Source organism: Nicotiana tomentosiformis, chromosome 1 (assembly GCF_000390325.3).
Source record: "Nicotiana tomentosiformis chromosome 1, ASM39032v3, whole genome shotgun sequence".
NCBI lineage: Eukaryota > Viridiplantae > Streptophyta > Magnoliopsida > Solanales > Solanaceae > Nicotiana > Nicotiana tomentosiformis.
Genome location: NC_090812.1, coordinates 74,021,068 through 74,041,007, shown reverse-complemented (window position 1 = coordinate 74,041,007; position 19,940 = coordinate 74,021,068). Strand labels below are relative to the sequence as shown.

At 39.9% G+C, this 19,940-nt stretch overlaps 1 long non-coding RNA gene across 1 annotated transcript; it reads left to right on the top strand.

Moving 5' to 3' along the window:
* Positions 1–16,333: 16,333 nt before the first annotated feature.
* On the top strand, positions 16,334–17,052 carry LOC138909229 (uncharacterized). Its single transcript, XR_011415706.1, has 2 exons — positions 16,334–16,540; positions 16,640–17,052. It is a non-coding gene; the product is annotated as an uncharacterized lncRNA (long non-coding RNA).
* Positions 17,053–19,940: the final 2,888 nt, after the last annotated feature.

The window sequence follows — 19,940 nt, the reverse complement described above, 5'->3', positions numbered from 1 at the left end:
TAGCATTACTAAATATTTATATCTCTGTTGGTTTTAAGTGTACTTTAGGCTCTTGTGCTAGGTATAAATCTCATAGGTTTCTTCGTATAAATATTGTCTCTAAATCTTAAAAGGAAATACCACTATGACCATCTCCAAATCATGAATGGCATAATATAAATTGAGCTTCTTCAATTTCCTTAGAGCATAGGCTATCACGCGACTATTTTGCATGAGAAAATATCTTAATCCTACCCTCGAAGTATCACATAACATCGTGAATCCTCTAGAGCCTATTGGAATAAGGCTAACATTAGTGTAATTGTCAAACATGCTTTCTCGTTGTATATTTCTCCATTCACTGAAATTTAGCGATTTTCTATGTTAACTTGGTGAGTGGTGGTGCTATTCTAATGAAATCCTACACAAATGCATATAGTAGCCAGTCAAGCCAAAAGTAATCTCTGTAGGAGAAATGGATCTCGGCCATTTATGAATTATTTCTATCTTCTTAGAATCTACCATTTTTTATTCTTAGATACCATGTGTCCTATGAATACCATCTAGTCCATCTAATTGAAGAATTTGAAAAAAAAAAAAAAAAAGGTTGATTTTCCTGCAGTATTTTTGACATATTTTTCAAGTAATTCTCGTGCTCTTCCCGGGTACGAGAATATACCAGAAAATAGTAAGTAAAAACTATTTTTAAAAAAATTCTTTCCAAAAACAACTTTTGAACACTATATTCATTATATACATCAATACAATTGGAGCATTGGCCAATCTAAAGGACATCACAGGTAACTCATAATGTTTGTACCGAGTACTAGAGGCAACATCGAAATATCTTCCTTTATTATTCTAAGTTGATGATAACCAGACTAAAGATCAATGGCTCCTTGTAACTGATCAAATAAGTTATCTATACAAGACAAGGGATATTTGTTGTGTATTGTTATCTTATTTAATTATCTGTAGTTGGCCCACATTCTTAAAGACTCATCCCCTTTTTTCCAAACAATATTGATGTACCCCATGGTGCAACACTCGGTGTGATAAAATCTGTATCCAGTAGGTGTCTCAATTATTCAATTAGCTCTCTCAACTCTTTGGTGCCATATGATATAGTTTGTGTGTCAGGTGTCAGCTCAATACTGAAGTCTATTTCTCATATTGGAGGTAGTCCTAGTAAATCCTTAGGAATACATTAGAGAATCTCTCATTATGATACTTCTTTTTTTTTCTCAAACTAAGTGTTTCTTCTCTTGTGCCCCTTACCGTATCTATGAGATCCAAACAACCTTTTTTCTATAACCGTTAAGTCTTCAAAATTTATAATTTGCTCGTCTCTAAAACCTATAATCCCCTTTTTGGACAAAACTAGCTTTTAAAGTTCACCAAACCTAATAGTCTTTCCATAGTAATCGAGGGTAGCATGGTAAGAAGATAATTAATCCATATCCATTTGTACGTTAGAGTCAGCCATATCAAGTACAACTTGGTTAGCTGGGGTTTATTTCTCTTAACTTGAATCTTAAAAGTTTTAAACACATGTCTAACTACTATAAGTTTTTCACAAATGTGGCAACCCGAAAAGGATCGCTTAATATCTCAAAACATTCTTGATTGTTAAATCTTCGACTCATATTATAATCCATACTAAAAGATATTCTAATCTCGATCTTCTTATGTTAGTTCTTGCACGCCTATCATGTCCATATTTTCAATCTTTCTGGTAAGTGTAACTGCTACAGAATAGGTTTAAGTCTTCATATATGCAATTACTATCTTGTTTAAACAATTAACCAACCTTTTAATAAGCCTCTAAACTTAAGATGTTGCTTGCGTATCCAGCTGAGAAAGTTTGGTGTTATATGTAAGTATACCCAACGTCTAAATCAATTTCTTAAATGATCTAGCAGGCAAGTTTACGTCACAAACTATCAAGAAGAAAGTGATTCATAAGCACTTTAGTGAAATTATTCCCAAATTAGTTGTGTTGCTTTTGTTGGCATCTCTAAGAGTATTGTAGCATTTCATGTATTCGCCATGTTCTCTAGTCTAAAAGTTGCATGTTCCATAGACCTCTTCATGAAATATCCTATAGCTCATAACGTGGTAAGTATTTTACTAAAACCTTTAAGGATCCTTTGAATTATCAGAAATAGTAAACTTAGTAGTTTCAACTTTAGGAATTTTATTAAGAATATTTTGTTGTTCCCCATATCTTCAAGGTGCATGAGGACTTTAGCGCCCATACTTTGTTGCTCATTCTTCTCATGTTTATCTATTTTATCCATAAAGATCTCAATTTTTTTTTATGGAGGTAAGTACCTTTTTGTGATAGCACTCCTTTATCACTGTAGTGGTGGACTAGTATAAATTTTTGAAATGGACTCTATTACGCATCTTACTGGAAAGCACCTCATATGGCACAATGAACCTTTCACTGGTCTTGTATTCTACTTATGTAGCATTTCTTTGCTTGGAGATGGCTGCATGTCCATTGGCGAAATTTGCCGTCTTTGAAGTTTGTACCTCTAGCCAAATTCTATTATAGGGTAATTGGTCCGAGCCATACACGAATAGGATAAGTAATGACAGATTCAATTATTTGGCCCTAATCTCCACACATGTATGGAGGAATAAGAAAGAAAGACAAGACACATCCTATCACGCCCTCGCAGAATCACGATTATGGAAATGGCCGGCTACATAACCATAATTGAGATTCTACTAACGACGTGTGCTCCATTAGTCACAAGAATAACCTAGGGCTCTGATACCAACTTTGTCACGACCCAATTTAGGATCATGACCGGCACTTAGGAGCAAGTGCCCCCAAGTAAGCCTCATCAGTATTTTACAGAAAATCGAACAGTGTTTCCCCTGTATTTGGACTATCCCAAAAATTTTCATGTCTCAAATAAACAACCAAACATCCTAATATCAATTCAAACGACAATGACTTTATCAATTAACCAAAACAAATATCTACCATTAATAGTTCACTCACTAACAGCTAGAAATACTACTTTATCTCCAACTTTGATAAGAATGAGTGATACTCAACATAAGTTTATAATAACAAAAGAATACTCAAGACACTAAAAGAATGACTATGGAGCGACTCTAAGAGTTCAAAGAAAAGGCCATAACAATAAATAAAATCTCCGCCCACGCGAACAAGTATGAGGCTCACCAAGAACTATCAATCTGTGCGCTCTAATTAACAAAATACTCGCTCGCGTCAACTGGTGTCTCTGTACAAAAAATTAGCGAGGAATGAGTCGCTAGCTCAGTGAGTAATAACACTTAACCACAACCGTTTTTATTGGGGACAAGTCAGAAAACATGATAGTATATTAAACAGAAAATATCATAAAAATGCCTTTTCAGAAATAATAAAAAATAATCAGTCTCATCATATTTTTCATGTAATATAAATCAATTGACAATTCGGTAATAAGCTTGGGTAAATACTGTGTAATATCAATATTCATGTTTGGGAGGTTTTAATGAACGGATCATGTAATCGGTATAACTGTGGACTTCTTCGCAAGAAGTCAAATATAACAATAGTCCCTACTCGAGGAAAATCGGTAACAGTATGCTAGTTCTACCTTCCCACTAGCGAGGGCTATAACGGTAATCGATAATTATAAGGTGCACCAGGTCTAATGAACCCGCCGTTAGCTACGGGATCCTTCAATGTCTACTCTCATTTATACTCGTCTCTGTAATCCGTATATACTCGTAGAAAATATTTTAAAAAAATATAGGGCATTTCGGTTCTTATCAAATCATATAATTTCATTTAGATAACAGTAAATTCAAGTAACGGTAAAACAGATCTAGTGACAACGTAAATAGTTAAAATAACGATAATCATCTCAACTAACTATTTCGGTAACATATCGAGTAAAATACTTGTCCCACATGCAACTCAAAATAATCGGTAATATATTCATATTAAAAATCATATATAAATCATGCAAGTTATGAAAACACAAAATGCAGTAAGATTACTACTCACAGTACTCGTGCCGAAATACCAAATACTTCACCTCGAGTAATTCGTACGAATTCCTCCAATCATTCTATAATTACATAATATCGATCTCATGTTAATTTCCTTGTTTAGGCTAATTCATAGCTAATTTAGAATACCCAACCCTCGAGGTTTCATATTTGACTCTTAATTCGCTGAATTATATTTACCCACATATGAGTAATTACTAATCTATCAACTCCAACCTATTCATATAATATATTAATCCAATTTCATAAATTTTTATTGATTCTTTAGGAAGAAAATTCTCAATTGCGTGAATGAACTAGTGTAATTTCTATTACTCTGTAGAATCTTCCAATCATGAGAATCGAAATTAAAATCTACCAGAAGAAGAAGCTCAAGTAATACCCATAAGACACAATTAGTGCTTAAGATTCCTCAAGAGATTGCTAAAGATTAAAAAAAATTATACATATCTTTCCTTGTTTCATTGACTTTTGCCAATCTCCTTATTTAACTCTAACCATTAAAATATATTCTCAAATTTGTGGAATACAGTACCTTAAGATTTGAACAAATAATGGCTGGAAGTGGCTTCTTTTGCGGCACCAAGCTTTTTCCCCAACTCACCTTCTGTATTTTTTATTTTTGCCTTAACCCTTGACCCGTCTGTCACGACTCAATTTTCCCTCCGTGTGACGTCGTGACGGTACTTAGTCTCTACAACTAGGTAAGCCTAATATTTTGCGAAATAATTAAATAAAAATATAAATTTAACCAACTATTCAAAAATACACAACAATCCCAAAACCTGGAATATCGTGAATCACAAACTACAGAAGGAAAGATCTAGTGTCTCTATACATCAGAGTCTAACATGAAAAAATACAGAAGATAATTGACATAAGAAAGAGTAGAAGGGGACTCCGAGGTCTGCGGATGCGGTAGATATACCTTGAAGTCTCCAAAACTGTCCCGGCTCACTGATAGTGCGGCTGATAAGGTATACCTGGATCTGCACACGAAAAATATGTGCAAAGAGTAGCATGAGTACACCATAATCGGTACCCAGTAAGTGCCAAGCCTAACCTCGGTAGAGTAGAGACGAGGTCAGGGCAGGGCCCTACTGGTAAATGTATAATAAAATAATATAGAGTGAAATACTGCCATAAGATAAAGGCTGAAATTTAACAACAATAAAATCATAGAAGGTAATAGCTCAGTACACAGAAACACAATAAGGGATCTCCCGAGATACCGTCTCGTAGTCCCAAACGTAAATGTGCAGGGGGATCTCCCGGAATACCGTTCCATAGTCCCAAAGTAAATATATAGTACATGGGGATCTCCCGGAATACCGTTCCGTAGTCCCAAAGTAAATATGCAGTAAAGGGGGATCTCCCGGAATACCGTTAGGGGGATCTCCCGGAATACTGTTTCGTAGTCCCAAAGTAAATATGCATTACAAGGCGATCTCCCGGAATACCGTTCCGTAGTCCCAAAGTAAATATGCAGTGCGAACGATAGAAATACAACTACATTACAAAATTCTTACGATTTAGACTAGGTACCAGTCACGAAAAGTAGAAAATTCACTAAGCATGCTGCACAAAATTCACATAAATAATTAAGACACATAGACATGTTGTATTAGACTAAACATGATAGCTACACATATTGGAATAACTCAATTAAGAATGAAAATAGATTAGTACTCATTAAAATGGTATAACTCAAAATAACAGGAAAATATGTTGCTGCTCAGTAAGAAAATCGGGTTTTACCACAACTAGCCCATGTACGTACTCGTCACCTCACGTACACGGTGCTCACATATCACAATAGTTCCAAATCTTAAGGGGATTTCCCCCACACAAAGTTAGGCAAGCCACTTACCTCGAACCAAGCTCAATCAATCGGTCACAATGCCTTTTCCACGAATATCCGGCTCTGAATGGCCCAAATCTAGCCAAAAGCAATTACATATCATAAATACAACCATAATAGACTCATCTAGTTAATAAAATCAACACTTTAACAAAAATTCCGAAATTAACTCAAAAATCGCCCGTGGGGCCCACATCTCGGAATCGGGTAAAAGTTACAAAATACGAACACTCATTCACTCACGAGTCTAACCATATAAAAATTACTCAAATCCAACCACAAATCCTCTTTCAAAACTCGAAATCTTTGTTGAAGAAGTTCTTCCAAACTTTTCCCAATTTCAACCCCAAAATCCGAAATTAAATGATGAAATCAACCATAGATTAGTGGAATATAACCATAAAGGAGTTAAGAATCGTTACCCAATCGATATCTCTGAAAATTCCTCAATACCTCGTCCAAAATCCGAGCTCCCAACTCAAGTTTTTGATAAAAATGGCAAAACTCCCGTTTTTGGAGACTTTAACACTGCCCAGTGATTCCTTAATCGCGATCGCGAAGAACAACTTCGCTGCCTCATTATTTTACCCTACGTGAACGCGATGAAATAGCTCCTCAGACTTACCTGATCGCGACTGACCTCACGCGATCGCGAAGAACAACACCCAATTCCACTACTGCCTTATTTCTTCTTCGCGAACGCGGCCTAGCCCATGCGTTCGCGATGCATAACCTGACGAACCTACGCGATCGCGTCCCATTCTTGGCGAACGCGAAGAGATAACCCAGCTGGTCTCCCAATCACTCTACGCGATCGCGAGCCTTCTCACGCGATCGCGATGAAGGAAACCAGCTCCAGAACACCAGCAAAAACTGCCAACTCCTTAAGTCCAAAAATGACCCGTTGAGCATCCGAAATACGTCCGAGGCCCCTGGGACCCAATCAAACATACTGACCAATCCTAAAACACCATACAAACTAAGTCGAGCCTTCAAATCATATCAAACAATGCTAAACATCGCGAATCACCCTCCAATTCAAATCTTAAGAACTTGAAACTTTAACATTCTACAACCGATGTCGGAACCGACCAAACCACGTCCGATTAACTCCAAATTTCGCACACAAGTCATATTCGACACTACGAACCTACTCCAACTTCCGGAATCTAATTCCGACCCCGATATCAAAATTTTCACTACCGGTCCAAAACTCAAAAAATTCGACTTTCGCCAATTCAAGCCTAAATAAGCTACGGACCTCCAAAACAAAATCCGTACACGCCCCTAAGTCCAAAATAACCTAATGGAGCTAACAGAACCGACAAAACTCCATTACGGAGTCGTCTTCACACAGTTCCGACTACGGTCAAAATCCTAAGACTTAAGCTCTCATTTTAGGGACTAAGTGTCCCAAATCACTCCAAAAACCAAAATGAAAACTCCCGGCAAGTCACAATAGCAAAAATAGATATGGGAGAAGTAGTATATAGGGGATCGGGGCTATTACTCTCAAAATGACCGGCTGGGACGTTACACCATCAAAATCCCTTTTTTGCTTCTTGTTTGGTTTTATGCAACAACCTTTTCCCTTTATTTATTTTTGATTTTGGCCAGAGAAAGGGACTTCGGCCCTTTATTCTTTTGTTTCTGTTAGCGTAGGGCTTTGCCCCTATTTCATCTTATATTATATTTTTTGGTAAATTACTTAATTACCCTTTTTTTGTAATGAGGAGTATTACACATGGCCACAAAACGAAAGATTGCAGGCAGTTGAGAGAGGAGGTAGCCCGATTATTCAATGAAGGGCACCTTCGAGAGTTTTTAAGTGACCGAGCCTAGAACCATTTCAAAAACAGAGAGTTCAATAGACAAAACGAACAAGAAGAGCCATAACACATCATCCACATGATCATCGGAGGGATCGATGTCCCCAGGGGCCGGTGCTAAAATGCGCTAAGATGCCGATTATAAGAGAGAAGCGATCTCGAACTCAGGATTACATACCTAAAGGAACCTTCTCCTTTAGTGATGAAGACGCAGAAGGAATCATGTAGCCACATAACGATGCACTGATAATATCTGTACTTATGAATAAAACTCAAGTTAAGTGTGTGTTAATTGATCCAGGTAGTTCGGACAACATCATTCGATCAAGGGTCGTAGAGCAACTCGGTCTACAGGACCAGGTTGTGCTTGCAACCCTGGTACTAAACGGATTCAATATGGCATGTGAAACCACTAAGGGCGAGATAATTTTGCCAGTAAACATGGCCGGGATTATCCAAGAAATGAAGTTTCACGTGATCGAGGGCGACATGAGATATAACGCCCTATTCGGGAGGCCGTGGATCCACAATATGAGCGCAATACCCTCAACCCTTCACCAGGATCTAAAATTCCCAACACCAGAGGGAATCAAAACAGTCTACGGGGAGCAATCAGCCGTAAAAAAAAAATGTTTGCCGTCGATGAAGTGATTCTGATAGCATCACTACCATCGACAAAGGGATCAGATTCAAAAGAGAAATGGGACACCAAATAGCAATCACAAACGTCAACCTCGACCCAACAAGAGAAGCATAAGACTGACGAAGATGATGATTATGGGATCCCTCGATCCTTCATGGTCCCCGATGATTCTGACTCTACCAAATCAACGGTCGAAGAACTGGAGCAAATTACGCTAATCGAATATCTGCCCAAGCGAATACCTGGGCACGGGGTTAAATCCCGAGCTCAGGAAAAAGCTTACTCAATTTCTTATAGCTTACATGGACTGTTTCGCTTGATTCCATCTTGACATGACAGGGATCCCACCGAAAATCACCACTCATAAACTAAGCTTGGATCCGAAATTCCATCCGATAAAGCAAAAAAGAAGGCCCCAGTCCGAGGTCAAACATGCCTTCATCAAGGACGAGGTAACCAAACTTCTTAAAATAGGATCCATTCGAGAAGTAAAATACCCCGAATGGCTAACAAATATGGTGGTAGTCCCTAAGAAGGGAAATAAACTTAGAATGTGTATAGATTACAAATACCTTAATAAAGCATGCCCTAAAGATTCTTTTACTTTGCCTAATATCGATCGTATGATCGATGCCACGGCCGGCCATGAGACTCTCATTTTTCTCGATGCCTACTCCAGGTACAACCAGATACAGATGAACCCGGAGGACCAAGAAAAGACCTCATTTATCACTAGGTACGGTACCTACTGTTATAACGTAATGCCATTCGGTATAAAAAATGCTGGTGCAACTTATCAACGCCTAGTAAATCGAATGTTTGAAAAATAAATAGGAAAATCAATGGAAGTTTATATTGATGACATGTTAGTTAAGTCCCTACGAGCAAAGGACCATTTAAAGCATTTGCAGGAAACTTTCGATATACTGAGGGAGTACAATATGAAGCTCAACCCCGAAAAATATGCATTTGTAAAGGTCGTGCAGAGGCTATCAAGGATATCACGGTAATGGATAATGTAAAGGTCGTGCAGAGGCTAACAGGACGGATAGCTGCCCTAGGATGATTCATTTCGAGATCCTCAGATAGGAGCCCCTAATTTTTCTCTCTACTTAAGAAGAAGAGCAACTTAGCATGGACTCCAAAATGCCAGCAGGCTTTGGAGGAACTAAAGCGGTATTTATCGAGCCCGCCACTGCTTCATACCCCGAAAGTGGACGAACAACTTTACCTATACTTAGTTGTCTCGGAGATAGCGGTAAGTGGAGTCTTGGTTCGAGAAGAGCAAGGTACGCAATTCCCTATTTATTATGTCAGTCGGACCTGAGGCGAGGTCGAAACTAGATATCCACACTTAGAAAAATTAGCGCTTGCTTTAATAAGCGCCTCTAGGAAACTAAAATCATATTTCCAGTGTCATCCGATATGTGTTGTAACAACTTATCTTCTTCGAAATATTTTACACAAACCCGAGCTTTCGGGTCGATTGGCCAAATGGGCCATAGAAATCAGTGGGTACGATATTGAGTATTGACCCCGAACTGCCATCAAATCTCAAATCTTGGCTGACTTTACGTCGGCCTTCATACCTGAGATTGAAAAAGAATTACTTATACAATCGAGTACCTTTTCGGGAGTCTGGACCCTCTTTACGGACGGTGCCTCGAACGCGAAGGGGTCCGGATTAGGCATCGTACTAAAATTACCCACAGGTAATGTAGATAGACAGTCTATCAGAACTACAAAATTGACTAGCAATGAGGCCGAGTATAAGGCCATAATTGCAGGTCTCGAACTAGCTAGAAGCTTGGGAGCGGAAGTCGTAGAGGCTATGTGTGATTCCCTCCTCATGGTAAACCAAGTTAACGGGACTTTTGAAGTCCGAGAAGATCGAATGCTGAGGTACTTGGACAAACTACAAGTGACTCTACATCGATTTAAGGAATGGACCTTGCAACATGTACCTCGAGAATAGAACAGTGAGGCCGACGCTCTTACAAACTTAGGTTCATCGGTCGAAGATGACGAGCTCAACTCGGGGACTGTCATACAACTCATGAGATCGATAATCGAAGAAGGTCACATCGAGATAAACTCCACAAGTTTAACCTGGGATTGGAGAAACAAATACATAGAGTACTTCAAGAACGGGAAACTTCCATTAGATCCAAAGGAATCGAGAGCTCTGCGCACAAAGGCAGCGTTGGGTTCATCAGGTGGGTTATCTCTTTGCGTTCGCCAAGAATGGGACGCGATCGCGTAGGTTCGTCAGGTTATTCATCGCGAACGCGTGGGCTAGGCCGCGTTCGCGAAGAAGAAGTAAGGCAGCTGTGGAATTGGGTGTTGTTCTTCGCGATCGCGTGAGGTTAGTCGCAATCGCGTAAGTCTGAGGAGCTATTTCATCGCGTTCGCATGGAGAGTTACGCGTTCGCGTAGGGTAAAATAATGGGGCAACAAAGTTGTTCTTCGCGATCGCGAGGATATTTCCGCGATCGTAATTAAGGAATCACTGGGCAGTGTTAAAGTCTCCAAAAATGGGGGTTTTGCCATTTTTTATCAAAAGTTGGGAGCTCGGATTTTAGACGAGGTATTGAGGGATTTTCAGAGATATCGCTTGGGTAACGGTTCTTACGGTTCACCTTGTTCGAAGACAGAACGTTGTTTAGAAGGACGTTCGATGGACCATTGATAATATGTTTGGGACCGGGAGATACCGATTACATCCTACGAAAAATTCACGAGGGCACTTGTGGGAATCATTCCGGTGCCGATTCGCTGGTCCACAAAGTAACCAGAGCAGGGTATTATTGGACTGATATGGGCAAGGATACAAGTGAGTGAGTTCAAAAATGCGACAAATGCCAAAGGCATGCGCCCATGATTCATCAACCCGGGGAACTACTCCCCTCGGTCCTATCTCCATGGCCTTTCATGAAATGGGGAATGGACACTGTTTCCCCCTCCCATCGGCCCCAGGTAAGGCTCAGTTTATTTTGTTTATAACTGATTATTTCTCTAAATGGGTTGAAGCACAGGTTTTCGAGAAAATCAGAGAAAATGAAGTGATAGACTTCATTTGGGACCACATCATATGTCGATTCGGGATGACATCCGAGATTGTATGTGATAATGTAAAACAATTTATCGGTAGAAAAGTAACTAAATTTCTCGAGGATCACAAGATCAAAAAGATCCTATCAATACCTTATCATCCCAACAGGAACGGACAAGCCGAATCGTCCAACAAAACCATCATCCAAAATCTTAAGAAGAGGTTGACCGATGCGAAAGGAAAATGGAGAGAAATACTACCCGAGGTCCTATGGGCATACCGTACAACATCGAAATCCAGTATCGGAGCAACACCATTCTCGTTAGTTTATGGCACCGAAGCTCTGATCCCGGTTGAGGTCGGAGAACCTAGCATCAGGTTTCGATATGCAACAGAGGAGTAGAATAATGAGACCATGAATACGAGCCTAGAATTGTTAGACGAAAGACGAGAAACCGCTCTCGTCCGATTGGCCGCCCAAAAATAGCGAATCGAAAGGTACTATAATCGAAGAACCAATCTTCGACATTTTAACATCGGGGACTTGGTGCTAAGTAAAGTCACCATTAACACCCAAAATTCGAATGAAGGGAAACTGGGTCCGAACTGGGAAGGACCGTATCAGATTCTCGAAATCACCGGAAAAGGATCCTATAAGCTCGGTATGATAAACGACAAATAACTACCGATCAATTGGAGCGTATCCCACCTAAAGCGATACTACTGCTAAGGTACGACCTTCCCGTATTTATTTGTATTTCGAAACTAACCCCTGCAGGTGTTCGACCAGAAACAAGGATGGATTCTTCAACACGAAGCCTTTAGGTCTGAAAGCATGCGTTGCACTCTTTTTCTCTTAGACGGGTTTTGTCCCAAATGGGTTTTCCGGTGAGGTTTTTATTGAGGCAACCATTGATCGTGCTAACTTAGAACAATTCAACAGTATCCGAGGCCTATTTACAATCAACCTCTAATACTAGGGGCATTGCCCTCGAATATCAAGTTCGATGCAAGAAAGTTACTTCATGGCAATAGGGTCTCGATAGGAAAAATTTATAAGGGCCAAATGGTCAAACGAACCATGCCCGCGTAGTTTGCTCGAGCCCTGGCACAAAACATGTATGCATGTATAATGACTTATAAAGAGAAATTTCTTCTTTACCGATATCTCATACCTCAGAAAGGTTCTTCTACTTCATATTCCCGATCTATTATGCAAACAAGCTTAAGGGCCAACCATGACCGGAGTTCGAATAATTACCCTTACAAATCGGGGACTGTCGTCCGAAAAATCAACGAGATCGAATTATATAAACTCCGAAAATCATAAGCCCAAGAGGCAAATCCCGAAATAATGGGGGATTTCTATAGGCCACGGCCACCCCACTCGGGGACTGATACTTCGGGCAAGCTCGAAAGTAAAATAGTAAAATAAGCCCAAGACGCAAATCCCGGGCTAAAGAGGCTACGACCGAATTAACACGAATCGGAGACGTCCGAATTCCGTAACAAAACAGGCCTTCGAAATCAATCATAAACCGGTTAAAAAGGCTACCCATCGGCAAAATCATAAAAGGTTTCGATAATATCAAGCTTCGAAAACTCTAATGAGTACAAAATTGTTCGAACTCTCGAACAATTTCCTATTTCATGCTAAGGCATTACAAGTTTCGCAAATATGAATGATAAGAAACTCTGTCAAGCCGGAAAGGGGACAAAGCCATAAACAATCTTTTTTACAAAAGCCCAAGGGTTACTTTACTTCGAGTTCGAGCAAGCACTCACTCGACCATAAAGCTTAAGGGCTATTTTTTTTTGTCTTGAGTTCGAAAGACCGTCCTCGCTCAAAAAAAAAAGCCTAAGGGTTACTTTACTTCGAGTTCGAGCAAGCACTCACTCGACCATAAAGCCTAAGGGCTGTTTTTTGTCTCGAGTTCGAGTGACCATCCTCGCTCAAATAAAAAACCTAAAGGTTCCTTTACTTCGATTCCGAGCAAGCACTCACTCGAACATAAAGTCTAAGGGCTATACTAATTCAGTTCCAATCAAATTATTTAAACCTCGGATCTTAGAATACAATTTTATAATTTTATAAGGCGGAAAGGAAGAAAGTTTTATATATATGTATCAAAAATCATTTACAAGGGCACCATGGCCCTATCAAGTTTCTCTACAAAAGACCAAAACAGTCTTAAAAGAAACACAAAAAATACTAAAGGACTTAGTCCTCTTTAGGAGAAGCATCTTCGCCCTCGAGGCCTCCTTCGCTTTCAGATCCGCTCATACTCCCGGTATCATCATCATCTGGAAAGGCCAACACTCTGGCTTTAGCTTCAAGCTCCTTAGCATTCTCGATCTCGGATGTAAGATCGAAGCCACGAGCATGGATCTCCTCAAGAGTCTGCCTTCGAGACTGGCATTTAGCATGCTCGGCAACCCAGTTTGCTCGAGCCTGAGCAGCCTCGGCGACCTACTTTTCTCGAACCTGAGCAGCTTCAGCATCGGACTGGTAGACGGCCACCATTGAATCAGCATCAGTCGTGGCTGCTTCGACCTCTGATTTGGCCGTTGTAAGTTCTCTAGCCAGTCTCTCTCGATCAGAAGTTGTTGAGCCCAACCGAGACTTGAACTCCTCGATTTCCTTGGCTTGCACCAAGGCCTTCTCTTTAAAGCTTCAGAGTTGGGTCTCAGTCGAGGCCAGTTGAGCTCGGGTAGCCTCCTTTTCTGAGGCAAGACGGTCCATGTTCCTTCTCCACTCCTCGGCCTCCGCTTTCACTGCGTCCACTTTAACACGAAGCTGCTTGATCACATCGAACTTTTGCTGGACCTGTGGGACCAAACTATTAGCCATCACGCCCGAGTCAATATCATTAACTTCAAAGATATTTTTTACCTGCTCGGACAAATCGGCTTGTTATTTTCGAGCTTCTTCTAGATCAGCCTGAAGTCCTTTTACTTCTCCTTCTCTCTGCTCACTGAGAAGCTTGAAGGCATCTCTCTCTTCGGTAAGCCCTCGTATTTCGGCTTCGTACCGGCTCAGTTCCCCTCGGGATCGGAGAAACACCTCGTGATGAAGCACAGAGGCCTACAAAAATAGAAAGAAGGAATTATGCAAGGAAAGAAAAATACAAGTACAAAAATTGACAAAGAAAATATGAACTTACCCGATTCAGGGCATGTTGAGCTTCGTTGAAAAGACAATAGACTCCCGCCTCGCCCGAGCTCTTCTTCGGAGCCTCCTAATCACTTAGACCGGTGGCATCTTCTACCCAAACAAAATAACCACGGAAAGGATCTTTCTCTCCATGGGCTCCCTCCCCGTGACAAATCTCCACGGCATGGGCGTCACGTATCATCGACTGCAAAAATGAAGGAAACGAGTGGGAACCCCCGATCTCTATTGCCCCAAGTAGGTTTTTCGGGGCGTAGCCTCCGTCTTGGGGAGTCTCAAGCTCTGTTTCTGTACCGGCATCCACCGCCTCTTCGACGGTCTCTTTGCCCCAAGGTAAAATATCCTCGGTCCCCCTCGGCACGGGAACTTGGGTCGCAGTCTCCTCCCCGACCTCATCAAGCCTGGACGGAGCAGTATCAACTTCCATCGGTACCAAATTTTTTTGAATATCGATGCTAGCTCGTGCACGGGCCACCAGCCTAGAGTCACCTTCTTCTTCTTCTTCTTTTTCATCCCTTAGACTCAGTACCGGCTCCATAGTCAGTGAGATTGTTTTCACCTTGAGTTTACGGGCTGCTCTTTTCTTGGGTTTCTGACCCTCGGAGTTCGAGGCTCTTTTTCTTTTAATCACCTGCACCAGTTTCAAGATAGGCGGTAAAGCTTATTCATCACCGGACGGGGGTCTCATAGCCGCATCCTTTCCGAGACCTGCAAAAGGAGAAAATAAGTAAACTCATGCTTCAGATAAATATGTCACCTCGAACGATAGGCAAATCGGTAAGCCAAGATGAGGGCTTACCATGAGTACGAGCCTCCCACCGGCCCTTTGATAAATCGCGCCATGCACGCTCGGCGTATGTTGATGTCGAAACCAGGCTCCTGACCCAGTTCTCAAGGTAGGGAACCGCACCCGGCATCCAAGCAACGGCTGCATCGAGAAAAACACTGATAAGAAAGGGTGAAGAAGTAAAACAACAAACAAAAATTTAAAACGGGATCATACTTACGTTTTATATCCATTTCTCAGGATATGGCATGCTCTCAACCGGGATCAGGTCCGAGGTCTTCACCCGAACGAACCGGCCCATTCAACCCCGATCTTTGTCTTCATCTATGCTCGAGGTGAACGCGTTGGTGGCCCGGCGTTGAAGCTTTATCAGCCCACCTCTATAGAGTCGAGGGCTATATAATCTTACGAGGTGGTCGAGGGTAAAGGGAAGCCCATCGATTTTTCTCACAAAAAAATGGAGCAGTATCACGATCCTCCAGAAAGAAGGATGAATTTGGCCGAGGGTCACCTGGTATTTCTTGCAAAAATTGACGATGACCGGATCGAGGGGACCCAACATAAAAGGATAAGTGTAAACACTCAGGTACCCTTCCACGCGGGTAGGGGTAGGCATAAAATTCGAAAATCCGAATTCCGAACCGGACCGAATTAATTCGGTATTTTAGTTTTGATTTTTTCGGTATTTCGGTCTAATTCGGTATTACATTTTTGGTATTTTGGTATTACGGTACGGTCCTCGGTATTAGAATCTTAAAATTTCGGTATACCGAAATACCGAATTTTTAAAGATTTTTTTTAAGTTGGACCTATAGTTAGCTACTACACTCACTGCCCAGCGCCCCAGCCCAAAGTTTTTAATATAATTCCCAACCCACTACCCACTCCAGCGCCCCAGCCCAACTGGCCAAGCCCACTATCTATTCAATTAGGGTCTAAACTCTAAAGATTAGGGCATTAGCATTAGGCAGTCACGAACTCAGCTCACTCCTCACTCCTCAGAAAGTCAATTCCGATTTAGGGCGATAGTTTCACAAATTCCGGGCAAACGAAGACCAAATACAGAAAGAGATCGGCTGCTGTTGCGATAGTTTCACAAATTCAGAAAGAGATCGGCTACTGTTTCATAAGCTTGCTGGGACTTCAAAGAGATCGGCTGCTAATCAAAATTTAAAGGTATGTTTCTAGTTTCTTCCATAATTTGTGCTAGAACTGCTAAAGATTGACTCTTTTTTTAAAACCTTTTTACCATTGTGAATGAATGCCAATGTTTAGGCGTTTGCTCTATTTGTGGATGGCCTTTTTTCGAAGAATGTTGGCTGTTCAGGTGTTTCCAGTTGGTAAATGTAATTGCAATGTGTAAATGTAATTGTAGTGTGTAAATGTAATTGCAGGTGTTTCCTAAAATATTGGTTGTTCAGGTGTTCTTGGCATTGGCAGTGTGTAAATGTAATTGGCACACTGCAAATATAATTGGCAGTGTGAAATGTTGGTTGTTCAGGCGTTTTTATTTTGTTTTAAATATGGTATTTTCAAATAGAAAAAAGAAGAATATAGAATTATAGATAGCAAGTTTAAGTGTTTCCAATTTCCATATACTACTACAGACGGCCAAAAATTTTGTTGGCATTCGAACTATTTCTGTGAATTTTGTTTTTGGACAAAAATTGTTTCTGTCAGTTAATCAATATTGTTGTTTCTAGTTTGGTGCTACAGTATCGAACCAAAATAAGTTTATTTATTTAGCGATTATTAAACGAAGTCGTACCGAACCAAAATAAAAAATACCGAACCATACCGAAATAATTTGGTACGGTATTTGGTATACATAATTGATAAACCGAATACCGAAATACCAAACCGAAATTCTTAAATACCGAATCAAAATACCGAATGCCCACCCCTACACGCGGGTAGTGATCGCTTCCTCCGGTGCCAGTATCACAACCTCTTTATTTTTCCAATTGCAATCTTTCTTCACCAAATCAAGAAGGTTTCTGGATATCGAGCATATATATCTCGATACAGACTCGCATCGACCAGCAACCGATGAGGGTTTCTCGACCTTAAAGTCGGAATCAATAACGCACCCCCCGGGAACAAGTTCTTCAAAGCGTGGCTCCACCACTGTTTTCTCACCGGCCGGCCGAGATGAGGAAGCAACCTCTTTTTGCGGAACGGTTTTAGATGTTTTGGACATCTAAATTTTTGTGAACAAAGAAAAAGGGAGATTGAAGTATTTGGTATTTTGAGAAGAACAAGCAAAGAAATTCCAAAACCTGGGAATAGGAAGCTTTGAAGAAGGCGAAGAACTGTAAAGATTGGAATGAAAAAGATTTGAAGGTAAAAGTTTGGAATAATGAAGAAGGGGGCTATTTATAGATTTCACAGCAACGGTTCAAAATTGGCAGCGGTCGGCCATCTATTGACGCGCATTTAATGCCTTGGTAACTGGACCGACGGGACGTTTGTCACATACGTTACAATCGGGCTCGTCGCAGACGTCAGTATTCATCTAGTCGGAGGTTGAAAAATCATATCGTTTCTCGCCACCTTTTCCCGAGAAACGAGAGGACTATCTGTATACGGTCAAAACCGAGTTTGCCCTTCATGTGATTAATCAAAATTGTAGCATAATGGACCGAGGTTCGTCATTATAATATCGAGTTGTGATGTGAAGTTGGGTTGTCGATTTCAAGACCCAGAGACAGATCAATACCGAGATCGAGCCAATATCGAGCTCGAGACCTAGAGATCGATCAATACCGAGATTGAGTCAATATCGAGCTCGAGACCTAGAGACCAATCAATACCGAGATCGAGTCAATATCGAGCTCGAGACCCAGAGACCGACCAAAATCGAGACTGAGCCAAGGAACAAAAAAGCCGTTATAGCCGCATTTGGGGAGAGAATCTCAGCGAAAATCGCTGCTTGAATCAAGAAAAAGCTTATTAACTAATCTATCATAGGATTCTTACTATGTATTTTTAATTATATCCAAAGTAGGATTCTCCCACTATATTAAGAGTGGTTATCATATGTAAAAAAGGCACTAATTCATTCACACATTCAGAATTAGTGAGATTTATATAACATCTAGCAAATATTATCCTTTTTGGGCTTTGATATTGATTCATCTTGTTTTCTTATCAATTACTTTTTATTCAATTTGGGTTTGTATTTTATTCTTTTTACAGTTAAAGTTCGATATATCTTTACTTATTCTCTCAATTTGTATCAAGTTATACCACGTATCCTTAGAACTACGTATAAATTCAACTCTATCCGTTTTTTGGATAATCAGTTTGTTTTTTCGGGTAAGCAGTTTGTTATCCCTAAGTCTATCAATCTTAAAGTTGAACCTTTCGTATATCAATTCAAAACCAAGAATGGTTCAATGGTTTTCATGAAGACGTGCCGGTTTCTGTAAGTACCACAAGTTCATTGACACAAACCAATCCGATTTGTTTTACTCAATGGATGTAAAGTATAATTACATTCTTTAAATCTTTATGATAATGAGTAAACATTTATATTATATCTATATATCTTTCGACTATGTATATATAGTTCAAACTAAAAATTGTAGTTATTCTTGAAGTCTACATATACTACTAGTGTGTCCGTTGGATTATTGCTCATGTGATTGTGTATATATTTGTAAGGGAATAGTAGTAATATTTTTCATTTTCTATTTGTCACATTCCAAATTACAAGTGAAAAAAATGAAAAATTTATGCTAAACATACATTGAAGGTGGAGAAGTCGCTGAGTGACCGACAGATATGCGTAGCAACCTGGCCTACCTAGTTCCTACTTTTTATTTTTGCCATAACTTTGATATGGCTTATATGACTGGAATTTGAATATCCTATGTGGTAATGCTACAGCTATCTTAATTTAACTGTATTATTTGTTTGGTTACGGGTACTAAGGTGAGAGTTCAATTTTTGTAACATACTGGTTCTAAGGGGGGGCATTTCTGTTTGAAAATATTAATTTTTTGATAGAAAATGAAGGGTTCCACGAATCTATATACTGACAGTACCAAACTACAAACCCGAATAGAAGATAATTTTTTTTATATAAATTGACAAAATTTACGATATTTCAGAGATTAAGGTAGTACCGGGACATATTGAACGGTAAGATTTGTCCGCATAGGTGTCTTTTGATTATATTTGTCATTTTCGTCACAATTTGTGCAGGAAGCACAGACAAATAACATGTCCAAAGGTCAACCTTGCTTTCACCCATCCACCCATGTTTTAGAGTTAAGTTATTAACTCCACGACAAAATTAATTACTATTCATTTTTAATAATGTCAAATTTAGCTCACACAATGTTACCTTTTCGCTCGTGGTTGAGCCTGTCGCACTTAAATGTTACTTTCTCTGTTTCAATTTATGTGAATCTATTTGACTGAGTACGGAGTTTAAGAAAAAATGAAGATTTTTGGAATTTGTGGTCCTAAACAATTCAAAAAAGGGCTCAGAGTATTTGTGTGATTATAAAAGCTTATCATTAATGGTAGAATTATAAGTTTAAGCAAAATTATTTTCAAATTTAGAAAG